This window comes from Pleurodeles waltl, chromosome 10 (assembly GCF_031143425.1).
Source record: "Pleurodeles waltl isolate 20211129_DDA chromosome 10, aPleWal1.hap1.20221129, whole genome shotgun sequence".
In the NCBI taxonomy this organism is placed as follows: Eukaryota; Metazoa; Chordata; class Amphibia; order Caudata; family Salamandridae; genus Pleurodeles; species Pleurodeles waltl.
In genome coordinates this window covers 953036192-953049861 of record NC_090449.1, presented here as the reverse complement: position 1 = coordinate 953049861, position 13670 = coordinate 953036192, and positions in this window count along the sequence as shown.

Genomic DNA, 13670 nt, shown 5'->3' with positions numbered 1-13670 from the left:
AATTACATGCCACTAGTTGGCCTGCAGCACTTATTGTGCCAACCTCTTAAGTATCCCTTGAAACATGTCCACATGTCCCAGGTCTGCCATTGCAGCTTGTTGGCAGTTTTAAAATGCCAATTCGCCTTGGCAAAATAGCCCCCTTAAAACCAAGCCTTAAATCCCTTTTTTATTACAATAATGTCACCTCTAAAACAGGCGCCAGGCAGCTCATGGGGCAGGGTGTATTGTAATTAAAATGTTGGACATGTACTTTGAAGTTTTACATGTCCTGGTAGTTAAAATCTCACAAATTAGTTTTTCACTATTGTGAAGCCTACCTCTTCAGTAGGTTAATCTTAGGTTACTTATTGCATTGTTTAAGTGATAACTCCTAAATGGGAGCAGGTAGGCAGCTTGAGTTGGGTGTCTAAAGCATAGTAGTGAAAAGCCATCTTTAATAGTAAAGTCAGATTTTTAGTTGCAATTCTGAAAATGGCACTTTTAGAAAGTTGGCATTTTCTTGTTCTTACCATTTAGCACCTGCAGCCTGATCCTGGGCCATCTGATTAGGTGTAACTGGCAGCTGGTCATAAGGCTGGGTCCAAACTGAGGTGGCAAGATGGGCAAAAAATTATGGGTTGGGATGTGGCCCAAGCGATTACCAGTGGCTGAGATTAACTCAATCATTCCACCCATGAACTTGTTGTTTCTGCACCAGATATGCCCAGATGTGGATCCCAGGTGCACTGAGCCACTGGAAGAAAGCTATACCTTGCTGAAGATCCCTAACTAGAGCAAAACTGGTCCTAGGATGTTTGTGTTCTGGTTCAGGGAGGACTTGGCCTGGCAGTTGGAGCTGGGCTGTCCCCATGAGGAGCAGGGTCAAGACTGATTTGCATATGGCTGGGTCCAAACTGAGGGGGCACGGTAGGCAAAAAAAAGATGGATTGGAGTGTGGCCCGAGCGATCATCAGTGGCTGAGATTAACTCAAGCATTCCATCTATCACCTTGTGTTTTTTTCATTTACCGCCCTAAATGTGGCTGGGATGCCCAGACGTAGGTCCTGGACTCACTGTGCACTGGAACCAAGCTATAATTGGCTGAGGAGCCCTATCTATGGCACAACTGGTCCTTGGTGACTTGTGTTCTGGTTCAGGGAGGACTTGGCCTGGCAGTTAGGGTTGGACTGTTCCCATGAGGAGCAGAGCAAAGCTTATTTGCATATGGCTAGGTCCAAACTGAGGTGGCATGGTGGGCAAAAAAAACAATGGATTGGGATGCGGCCTGAGTGATTGCCAGTGCCTGAGATTAATTCAATCCACCACTTTCTTGTTTTTGCTTTGATTCTTTTAAGAAGTCTAAAGTGCATCCTGCCGGCAGCCTGTTCTATGCTGGGGAGAGCCACCTGTGTTAAACACAGGCGTCTGTCTTTACATTACTCTATTGGATGCACCACGAGTGCTTGCTTAAATGAAGCCGAGGTGGCCACCTCTGAGTGTTTCTAGTACCACATGGTCTCTCAGGACCACATGATCAATGTCAGGTGTAAAGCAAACTCTGAAGGAATCATTATAGCAGTGGCAACACATAAGTCTATTGTTTTTTTTTTGTTTGCTGGCTATGCCTACAACCCCATGCACACAATGGCAGGAACTTTTCTTTGATGACTAGGCATATGGCAGATGCTGTGCTCAGCTAGGGTTGCCACTTTTCAACACAAACAATACTGGCCAATTGTTGTTGTATTGTTGTATTGAGAGTCTGAAAGGCCCAGGCATGATACTAAATAGAACTTTAAACAAAACGGTATATATATTTATTTATAACATCACTTTTCTACATTATTTCCTTTATCAGTGATCATTAACATAGCTGTAGAACACATTTAAAAGTGCTTTTTATTTCTGTTTGAAGTATATACAGATAATAGTTACAAATATCGCCTTTCAGTGATTTTGCTTATTATTGTACGAGCTAAAATGTATATTTTGATATGTTTTATTATATAGATTTGTTGAGCGCACTATCACTCGAAAGGGTATCCTGACACTGAGCACGTGTGAGTCTAGCCACAACTAGGACCTAGCTGGACTAATCAAAAAAACATGTTGCAGAATTGAAGATTTGAGGAGGAGGCTCTAATGTGTAGCAGCAGGTTGCTCCATGCCTTAGGAGCTATGTGGGACGGGGCTCAACTGCTGGATCTGTTTTCTGTATGCTTGGGATTTGTGCAAGTAGAAGTTCAGACAAGCAGAGTTGTCTTGGTGATTTGTGAAAGCAGATGCTACTGTTGAGATATAATCAGCCATTGTTGTGCAATGCCTTGAAAGTGTGGGTGAGAAGTTTGAATTGTGCTTGTTTATGAAAAGTGAGCCAGAGGAGCTCCTTCAGGTGTGATGTGATTGCATTGTGGGAGGTTGAGATTGATTTTGGCTTCTGTGTTCTTAATGGTCTGCAGCCTTCTGGTTTTCTCGGTTCCAGGATGGAGGGTTTTCCAGTAGTCTATCATACTTGTGACCAGGGCATGCCTCACAGTTTCCCCAGAAGCCCTTTGAAAATCTCCCTCAGTATCTTCAGGCTATGAAAGCATGAATCGGTGGCAGCATTAAGTTGGGTGGTTCTGTTATGATTGCTGTCAATGATGATCCTGAGGTTTATCATTACAACATAAATGGGTTTCCTAAAAGACCTTAGGACCTGGGTATAGTTTAGCACAAACAACAAAATGGTCCAAACGGGGACTGTAAAAGGTATTTTGAAAAGAGAAACAAATTCTCACAAGACACACAGGCGGTCATTCTGACCCTGGCGGTCAAAGACCGCCAGGACGGAGGACCGCGGGAGCACCGCCGACAGGCCGGCGGTGCTCCAATGGGGATTCCGACCGCGGCGGTAAAGCCGCGGTCGGACCGGCAACACTGGCGGTCTCCCGCCAGTGTACCGCCGCCCCATTGAATCCTCCAAGGCGGCGCAGCTTGCTGCGCCGCCGAGGGGATTCCGACCCCCCCTACCGCCATCCAGATCCCGGCGGTCCGACCGCCGGGAACCGGATGGCAGTAGGGGGGGTCGCGGGGCCCCTGGGGGCCCCTGCAGTGCCCATGCCACTGGCATGGGCATTGCAGGGGCCCCCGTAAGAGGGCCCCTAAATGTATTTCACTGTCTGCTGTGCAGACAGTGAAATACGCGACGGGTGCAACTGCACCCGTCGCACAGCTTCCACTCCGACGGCTCGATTCCGAGCCGGCTTCATCGTGGAAGCCTCTTTCCCGCTGGGCTGGCAGGCGGCCTGAAGGCGACCGCCCGCCAGCCCAGCGGGAAAGTCAGAATTACCGCCGCGGTCTTTCGACCGCGGAACGGTAACCTGACGGCGGGACTTTGGCGGGCGGCCTCCGCCGCCCCCCAAGGTCAGAATGAGGGCCACAATGTTAATATTTGTATGCTGAACCCTGTAAGAGAACAATGAAATACAACACCAGAGCCAAGAAATATTCAAAATGTCTTCTATAGTAAAGTTTTTGTAGCATGCACAGATAGTTTAAAGCATATTTACGGATGCTCCAAGTCAATAAATTCAAAACAAAGGGTGCTTGTGCAAAGTGACAAGTGATCAATATTTACAAATGAAATAATGGAATATTAATTGCAGTGCATGCAAGCAACTACATACAGGCTGTCTGAGCTGAAGATCTGTATCCAAATAAACATCCTTATAGTAGAAGTAATGCTCTAATCAATCGTATTCCTCCTTGAGGTCAATGGTTCAGTCCAGGCATTGATACTAAGGTTGCCGACGTTTTGACCCAGTTAAACACAGTCACTAAAACCTTAAAAGTGGGTCTTTCTCAGGACAGATAAGTAGGGCAATCCGCATGGGGATATTATCAGTTAAAATCATGTCTGGTGTGTTCCTATACTGCCTACTGCTCTTCTAACATACAAAAACTCACCTAGAATAGTAAAAGTACTCCTCCCTCAACTGGATGAGCAATCGTACATGAACAAAGAAAGTGGGTGCCTCATCTAGGGCTCATGCATCAAATAATTTCTGTAACGTGGAAAAATCCACTTGTAAAACCACATGTGTCAAAATCACTAACAGAGAAAAATGTAACATATGTATGGGCACTCACAAAGTAAGAGTTGATAATTGCATGAGTGTGGCATACAAAGAATGAGACCCTTCATAATGTAGGTAGGGCTGGAAAATAAAATAAATCTAAAATACACTTAGTCAAGGAAAGATTCAATAATATTGCATAAAAGGGCTAAATGCAGAGTACTCACAGAGTTTCCTGCATAATCCAAAACTACTGTGTGGAGAGGCATTCAAATTAATTGCAGAATGAGCTGTAAAAAAAGAATAAACAATATGTTACAAATGAATCTGTTTCATAACACCTCAAAAGATTCAAGTCACAGAAAATCATTGGAGCGGCATTGCTTCCATCGTACTGCTTCTCGTTACAGCAAATCTTCGCCTCCCTCTCGGCTGCACAGAACATCGAGCGGTCCCAGGGAAAAGAAGATAATGGGAAGCTCCACAGCGTGGAGGATCACCATGTGATAGTCTAGCTGTGAATGCACCTGATGCACGGATGTTCGAGCATTAATGGACGAAACAGATATCGGCCCTCATTTTGACCCTGGTGGTCTTTTGGCATCCAGGGTTAATGTGACCTTATCACCGCGAACAGGCTGGCTGTGTATACTGCCACATTATGAGTGTGACAGGTTGGCTGCAGCCAACCCACCACATCTCCACTCATACCTCCATGGTGGTATGAACCGCCGGGCCGAAGATGTTCATCTCTGACCCAGCGGTCCACACAAGACCGCAGGCAGTATAATGAGCCAGCCTACCGCCATGGTTTCCTCAGTGGTAGCACTGCCATGAAAACCATGGCGGTAGGGCTACCGGTGACAGGGAATTCCTTCCCTGTCACTGGTGGTAGGCTCCCCCACACCCCCAGCAATCACCTAAGCCCCCCACCCCCACTCCACCTCGAGTCACAGCGCCCACCCTTGAAGTCACAGCGCCCACCAACATCTACACAAAGCCCCTCCGCATACATGCACACACACACACACACACATGCACCACACATACACCCATTCACTTACACTTCCATACACGCATTCACTCACGCTCATTCATACACACATTCGCTCACACATACTAACATGCATTCAGGGACACATCCACACTTACATGCTCACACGCATAAACACTGACATGCAGACATGCACTCACTGTAACATTCATACACGCATTCAATCATATGCATACATCAGCGCAGACACCACAACACTCTCAGACGCGCTCACACATGCACACACACATTCATACACATGCACACACAACACCCCCTTCCCTGTTGGACATCCAACTTACCTTGTCCGGTGAGGAGGTCGTCCGGCAGGGAACGGAAAGGGGCACTTCTACCGCCAGAGCACCCTGCCAACAGGACACCTCCAGGCCGTCTGTATGGTCAAAATACGACTGGCGGTGTCCCACTGGTGGGGAAGTGCAGGTGGTAGCACCGCCCAGGCACCTCCGACTGCCAGAATGGCTGCTGCCGGATTTCTGCACAAGTTGTGGCAGAAATCCAGCACTGTTCATAATATCGTGTTTGGGAGACCGCCAGCACTGACTGGTGCCCGTGGCTTTGGCCATTTTGCTTTGAGACTGCCAAAGTCATAATGAGGGCCATAGTCGTTTAAGGTCCGTATGAAGTCGGACAGAATGGTTCTAATGCAGTAACTGGGAAAAGTGGGATATGAATGCGCGTTTGGGATAAAAATGCAGTTGATACAAAAATAACAATATTAGGCTGGATTATTGAATTACCACAATCTTGACAAATAATAAGCATACAGAAATTAAAAAGTGTGACTAATGTTTGTTATTATTTTTTCCACACATACCAATACTGTATTAGTTCTGATTTATGTTTACAGTTTAACTATTGGTCATTGAAAACTACTATTTTCCTAAGCATGCATTTAGTTTTTTTTATCAAAGGGATTCTGAAGTAGGGCCCACTTTTTAATTTCATTTGTGTACGCTTCTGTACAGTGAGAATTGTAACTCCCTAATTCTTCAGTACACACTGCTTGCAGCATAATGACCAGTTCCAAATGTTTACCTGGATTTATTTGCTGCAACAGTTTCCTGTCACAAGACTTGCTGCAACATGAACACACATAAAGGAAAAGTCACAGGAGCAGGCAAGAGAAATATCATACTGTAGATGCTCCAAACAGTATCTCTGTTACAGGACATTCTGTAGCCACAGGTGAAACGTAACATAGGGGCAAGCAAGCTTCACTTGCAAAACCTGCACTCTTTTATCACTGGGAATCAGCAAAAGACTAGCATCTCTAGCCCTTGCTCCCAGATAATTAAGGTACAGCTTGAGCAGTGCTCTCCACAGATTTCTGGGATGACAGTTCCAGATACAAACACTCTAGGGGAAGGCTTGGTATCATGACATTAGGACATGGTTGTAGCGTTCTTACCAGCACAGCTACCCACCAATGACTATGCCCCACATGGAGCTGTAAATTACACATCTTTGTTCTTCCGCATGTGCCTGTGAACTCCAGAATTCTAAACCAAGATTTCAACACATTCCATTCTAGCAATTACGTCACACAGCAACAGATTCTGGTTGGAGCCAAAAAGGTTCAGTCATAAAACTTGCAAGACACTACGCTCCCCCTCTGTTAAATGACAATTTTTATTTTTTTCAATCATGGATCAATTTTCTTCGTGCCTTGATCATTTGACTTTATAGGGTTACTGGAAGCTGTCTTCTTCAGTGTCAGAGATTGTTAAAGACAGTGAAGAGGTAAAACAGGTAACAGCAGTCACTGAGTTTTCAAGTTCAGTCTTTCCTTCACCTTATCGATTTAAAGGCCAATGAATCAAAGGCCTAAAGTGAGAAGAGTCTCTGGTAATAGACTTCCCAGGGTGCTTGGCAGTAACCATGTGCCCCTTGGTGGACACCACGTGGAATGGTTCAGCATAATATGGAGCATCCGATTTTCTTTTGTGCATCTGTTGAGTGATTACCAAATCTTCTCTCTTCAACTTGTTGTCCTTTGCATGTCGCCTCTTGTCTACATAAGTTTCCATTTTCTGCTTGTCTCCTTGCACAAATCATGTTCTCAGGTTTTTTTCTTTGGGTGGTCCATTGGGGTAACATGGTTGTCATTGCTCTCCAAAACATCAAAGTCGCAGGACTTTCACCTGTGGTCAAGTGAGGTGTTAAAATATAAGCTTGTAGAGTAGAATTTAGTACAGTTTTCAAACTGAGATTGTCAAGAATTGCACTGCATACTGTTTTCTTTAGCGTACTCGTAAAACGCTCAACAAGCCCACTGGCCTGTGTCCACAAAGGTGTACTCTTTTGATGCTTTATGTTTGAGTGCTCCAGGAATTCTTTGAATTCTTGACTGTTAAAAGGCAGGCAATTATCAGACTTCAAAATGTCTGGAATGCCATGTGTCGCAAAGATGCCATCTAGTTTTTCAATGACTCGTTCGTGATTTGTGGATGAGAGATCTTCAACCAAAGGGAAATGGGAGTAGTCATCCACAGTCACCATCAGGTGATGTCCGTTATCAAGCAGACTAAAGAAATCAATGGCTATTCTCTCCCATACATGCTTAGGGAGTTCTGACATGTTCAGAGTATATTGAGTAACATTGGTGGAAAGGCAGTTGCATATTTGACAGGCCTTGATTTTCTTTTTGACTCTTTCATTGAGTAAGGAAACCAAACTAATTCTTGAAGAGCTCTTTTTGTGGTGACGATACCACAATGTCCTTCTTGAGCCACTTCAATTATTTTCTGTCATAGACTCTCTAGAATCAGGAGTCTCAACCCTCATAGTATAACTACTCCCTACGTTATAGACAATTCATCTTTGTCATTTCTGTGTCTTTGATATTGTGGTAGAGTGTGTTTGTTCCATGACTGATGTGTAATTATGTCTCTTAACTTCAGCATGTCACATCATGGCTAATGACAGTGATAATCTGGGATAACATGATAGTAACTGGTATATTTGATTTTACAATGAAATTAATGTAGGCTTCAGCCGTCTTGGATGGAGTACAGTGATCTTGTATAGACACCCTGGAAACATAGTCAGCAGGATTCCGATCCTTTCCTGGATGATGCACAATTGTATAATCTTACTCTTGCAATCACAGTCACCATCGTTCAATGCAAGGAGGCATCGTTGCATTTGGATTGCCAAAGATGGTCAGTAAAGATTGGTGATCAGTTACCGGCGTAAAACGCTTTCCATACAGGAAAACGTTTTCACAAGCCCATATCATGGTTAAACTTTCTTTCTCAGTTTGCTAGTAAACATGTTCTATTTCAGACAACCTTCTACTAGCATAGCCCACAATATGCCTTCTAGTATTTGGGCATCCACTATGAATAACTCTTAACCCAACTGGGCTAGCGTCAACAATAATCTCAGTATGCAGATTTGAATTGAATTATGGCATTTCAGTAGCATTTTCAGTGGCGTGTTTGATTCACTTGACGCTTCTCTCACATTCCTGTGACCATTGAAAGGAAAACATTGTCTTAAACTCTCATAATGGGGCACTAACAGTGGCAAAGTCTTGTATGTACCTTAAATAGTAACTGGCCATGCCAAGAAGTAAACGTACCATTGAAGCATCTTGGGGGGGATCAGCATTTAACGGAGCTCATATGTTTACAGGATAAATTGTCATGTCCCCATCAGAAAAGATATGGCCAAAGAATTCTAGTTGTCTTGTTGAACTCACAAATGTCTGCATTCAAAGTCAAACCTGCATCACTGAGTAAACAACATACTTGTATGTGAGCTCTATTTTGATCCTTCTATGAAGCTCCAAAAATGAATATGTCATTGTTATAATTGAAAGCATGTGCAACAGGCTGTATAAATATGTCAAATAACATCTTGGAAATGTTCTGGAGCCAATGACACACCAAAACTAAAGGCCTGATTAAGATATTGGTTGAAGGGTTACTCCGTCACAACAGTGACAGATATCCAATCCGCTAAAATCTAAATCCCATTATGTCCCATGGGAATTAGATTTCAACAGATGGGATATCCATCATGGTTATCACGTAGTAACCCATCTGCCAATATCCAAATTAGGCCCTGAGTCTTTTGTATCGAAACAGACTAACTTGTGTAGCAAAGGCTGTAATGCACCTGCAATTTTCTTTGAGTTCCAACTGATGATAACCTTTATTCAAATCAGGCTGAGAGAAGACCTTTGCACCATTGAATTGCATTATCATGTCAGCAATCTGTGGACCTTGATGTTGTTTCAATTCAATTGACCTGTTTGCCTGTTGCATGCACAGAACCTTCGCTGTCCTTTTTGGGCACTACTACTATGGGAGAAATGCATGTGTTGAACCAGTGAAATGCTCAATAATGGCATGCTTAAGTAATAATTCAAGTTCCTTTTCAAAAGCTTCTTGTAAATGAAAAGCAATTTGTCTATGTCTCTGAGCAACCAGATGGACATCCTCATTAAAATGCTGTTTTACTTTCATATTCTTAAGCTTCCCCAAGCCATGGAACAACAAAAGAAATTGGCTTACTATTTTGTGATGAGTATTCATGTTATATTTCACGGAAATCTGTCCTATATCAGCAGCTGTACTGAAAATGAGTAGACAGGAACTTCACACTGTACCTTGAAGCACAATGATTGGTGCTTGTACCTTCATTTCTTTATGTTTCACAATTACTACAAATGAACCTTCACTCTTTATGGGCATTGATGCAGCCCATGTATACACTTTGGTTTTCAATAGTGTAATCTGCGGTAATGAAGATAGTTCACTGTATTTCACTTCAGTCATTATGTTTATCGATGCACCACTGCCAATAATGAAAAGTATAAAAAAAACATTTATTTTCAATGTACTCTTTGGACAGTGTTTGTATAATTTTGTTGCTCTTGCATGCCGAATTTCTATGACTGACATTTTATGTCACAGAGAACCAGTCCAACATGCACATTTCCCAGAGGTAAACAGTGACATGGCACAATCATTTCTTTCACTTTCACCTGATTTTGAGGTGGGAGGACTGTTTGGCAATGGTTTATATGACGATTTAATTAATTTAGTTTCAATTTGCCTCAGCTGAAGTCATCACATGGCCTTGTGAGCATTGTCAAAGGCTGCTTCTGGAATATTCTGGCAGCCATTTTGTCTTCGCACCATGACTCACTTACTTTTTCTTTTGCTTTATACACCATCATGAAATGACTCTCTTTCCCCAGCCTTTGCATATCTGTCCCATGGCAGGAGATTTATCTTTGTGTGGAAATAAAAATCCACATCCAAAACATAACTTTTTTTTACATGTAGACATCACTTTGCGTTCTTCAGTCTTTTGCTTTGGCTTGCTTTGCACACTCATGACTGGTTCACTCTGGGCACCTCAGACCTCCATGTCAGCAGTTTGTATCTCAGCATGTTCTTCAGCTCTGGCAGTCATTGTCACTCGCTCCAGACTAAGCTTCTCTCAGCACTCGTTGTGTGAATTAAACTGGCAAGCATCCAACAATAACTCTAAGATGTTTAGCTTCTCCATCATTAACTTAATTGAACTTACAGTGTTTGATGAGTGGATTGAGTCTCTCCACAAACTCTTCAATAGTTAATCATATCTCTGACATTCTTGACAGAAAATGTATCTTTCGTAATCAATGTTTGGCAATGGATTGAACTTCAGATTCAACATTTCTTAATCTGATTTCATGTGAATTCTTCATCAGTTCTCTGTATTTTCTTTATGACTTCTTTCACAACATCACCAGCAATATTTTAGAGATACTGGTTAATCTTTCTGTTATCTGTCTCTTCAAGTGCATCAATGAAATCTTCAAATGTCTCTATCCAAGAAGTCTATCTATCAGCAATATTTTGCTTTTTGGCAGTATCGAATGTGCTGTTGGTTTCAGGAAGGAGGCAGCATGGTAAACTAGTGTGGAACTTGTGACATTGAGAGTAGCATTCTTTCTAATGCTGTTTGATGATCATGTTTAAGCAAACTTTCTCTAAAGTCCTTTGATGTGTGGGGCTCAGGGTCATCTTTAACATTAATTGAAACTGTGGCTTCGCTCTTAGCTTCCATCCTGAAATTTCATGAATCCAAATAATGCTTTTGGCTCTTCATTCTTTGAAGACCTCCGAAGTTGGCAGTCTTGTTAGCAAACAGCTTTGGGTCTGAGCATCTCAATAAGCACCACCCTGGGCATTCCTCCTTGAGTCACCCTCAACCTCAGTATGAGGACTCTATTTAATTGGTTCAAGTAAGCAGATGACCTTTTTCTGTACTTGATGGATCTTGTTTTCAGTCTCTCCTTTCACACCTGGTTGATCTCTTCCTTGCAGTGCTTCTGTTAGCAGCGTTATTTGGTAAGTTATGATTATCTTTGACTGTGCTTTGTAAATATGGCTGTATCCACCTTCAGCATTAACACTCTGTATAATTTATAATGTTATCTTGTGTGGCAACGTGGTACCTTTCTGCATGGCCTTGATCTGAATTTTTTTATCAATGATGCGTAGACTTTTCAGTAAAGCTTTCCTTATATGCAAATACTTTGCATCAGCTGGAGTTGCACTTTCACTCCACATGCATAAAGGATTGATTCTGTACTTTGACAGTGACACACAGTTTGGCTGGTCCATGGCAACCTCTCAGGGAAAGCACAATCTGTCTTCAAGTTACCTATTCCCTTTCTCATCACCAATTGTAAAATTCTCCCCAGCCTAGGTACCCGCCAACGACTACGCCACACGCTGAGCTGTAAATTACAGATCTTTATTTTTCTGTGTGTACCTGTGAACTCCAACATTCTAAACTAAGTTTTCATTACATTCCACCCTAGCGATTATGTCACATGGCTAGAAAGTCTGTTCGGAGCAAAAAATGGTTCAGTCATAAAACGTGCAAGGCACTACAATGGTGTGCCACCTTTTGCACCAATCTAGAGTGCTGTAGAATTAGAAGATTAATCTGCAGTCATCAGTCTTGCTGCTTTAGTGTATGGGATTCCTTTAGGCATGCATGTTTGCCTTTAAACCGAATCTGGGAGCCCCTCATGCTACAGCAACATAATTTTGTATTTCAGATGGTACAGTTTGCAATGTGGTTGTTGTGCTTTCAAAGGACAAAATGATACCATAGGAGCTGAAGTGGGTATTTTGGTGGTTCCCTGACTATGTACAGGATTGCTGGTACTACCCTTGTAGTTTTAATGTAGGGTTTTTTATTTGGTAGAAAATGGAGCTAACTCCAAGGAAAGGATACCCTCTGATGCCTTCTATTTTTCCAGGCTCATGAACATTGTCTTCATCATTACTGACAATTATGATTTCTTGAACTATTTCAAGGTTCTCTCTTGTTATCCTAGGGCCAAGAACTGGTCACTTCCATCATCAGAAGGGAGATTGTGAACCGGGAACATATTTTCTCATACATAATAAATTGTTGAATCTGTTGTCACAGTTCTTCAAGTGTATAGATTAGGACCCTATTCAAATGATACATTATCTCCATTCCCTTCCCTGCAATTGGTTGCACGTACAGTGTACAATATAATGTACTCACCCTCCAGAAAATGCCTTACACCAGTTTCATAAGATTAGAGATTTGATGTGTCAAGACGTATGCAGAAGAAATGATGACTGGACAATACTTCTAGGTAGATTAAATATTCCTGCAAAAGAACTTCCACATGCAACACCAGGTTTCTGCTGAGAAAAGCTGCAAGTCACAGAAGGAAAAAGACAGAATGTGGAAAAGTTATCTGCAGAATCTACAAAGAGTTATCGCATCAAAGCAGTAGGCTCAAAAAATAAATGAAGACCAAAAGCCAGAATGGCAGGTCTGCAAGAACCAAAACAAATTGGAGTTCTGGGAGTACTTGGATCCAGAGGCAGAAAGACACAGCGATTGAAATCTGGTTCACCAAGGCCCTTCTAAAATGTTAATTTGTGAGGATTACAGTAGGTGTCTCTTTTTCTGTAAAGTACTTGTTGGTCCCAAACTTCTGGATGGAGTGGGCTGTCTCATCACCACCTAACTCCACATTGAGAGGAAGCTCCAATCAGTCTGGCAGTATGCCAAACTGCTCTACCTTTTTGTGTTTTTGACCATGTGGCAACTTGCACATCTACTGGTCAAGATAGTCGACAAAAGCTTCCCATTAAAATGTGGGGCATCCAACATCTATTTCCCACAACATGTCTGGGCCGTTTTTGTGCATTGCACAGTATAATACTGACCCGCTGCCCCGTGCTCGGCTGCCTTCCATCAGGTAGACATGGACTTTGAAAAAAGCACTCAAGCATGAAACATGTTGCCTGAAAATTTAAGTAACAGAAAATGATAGCATAGCTAATAAGTTTTAGGACAAAGAAAGGTGTCCATACCTAAAGTGTACTTTGTGTAGCTAGGCGCCTTCGTAGCATTACTTGCATGCAGAATTTCCATAAAAGTGACATTCAGAAATACTAATCGTGGAATAAAATAGTTACACAATACGGTACAGTGTTGTAACACTGCCCTCCAGGATTGTTTCTATGTCTTTTCTAATAGCATATAGTAGAGGATTTATATTTAAAGTATGAATTTAC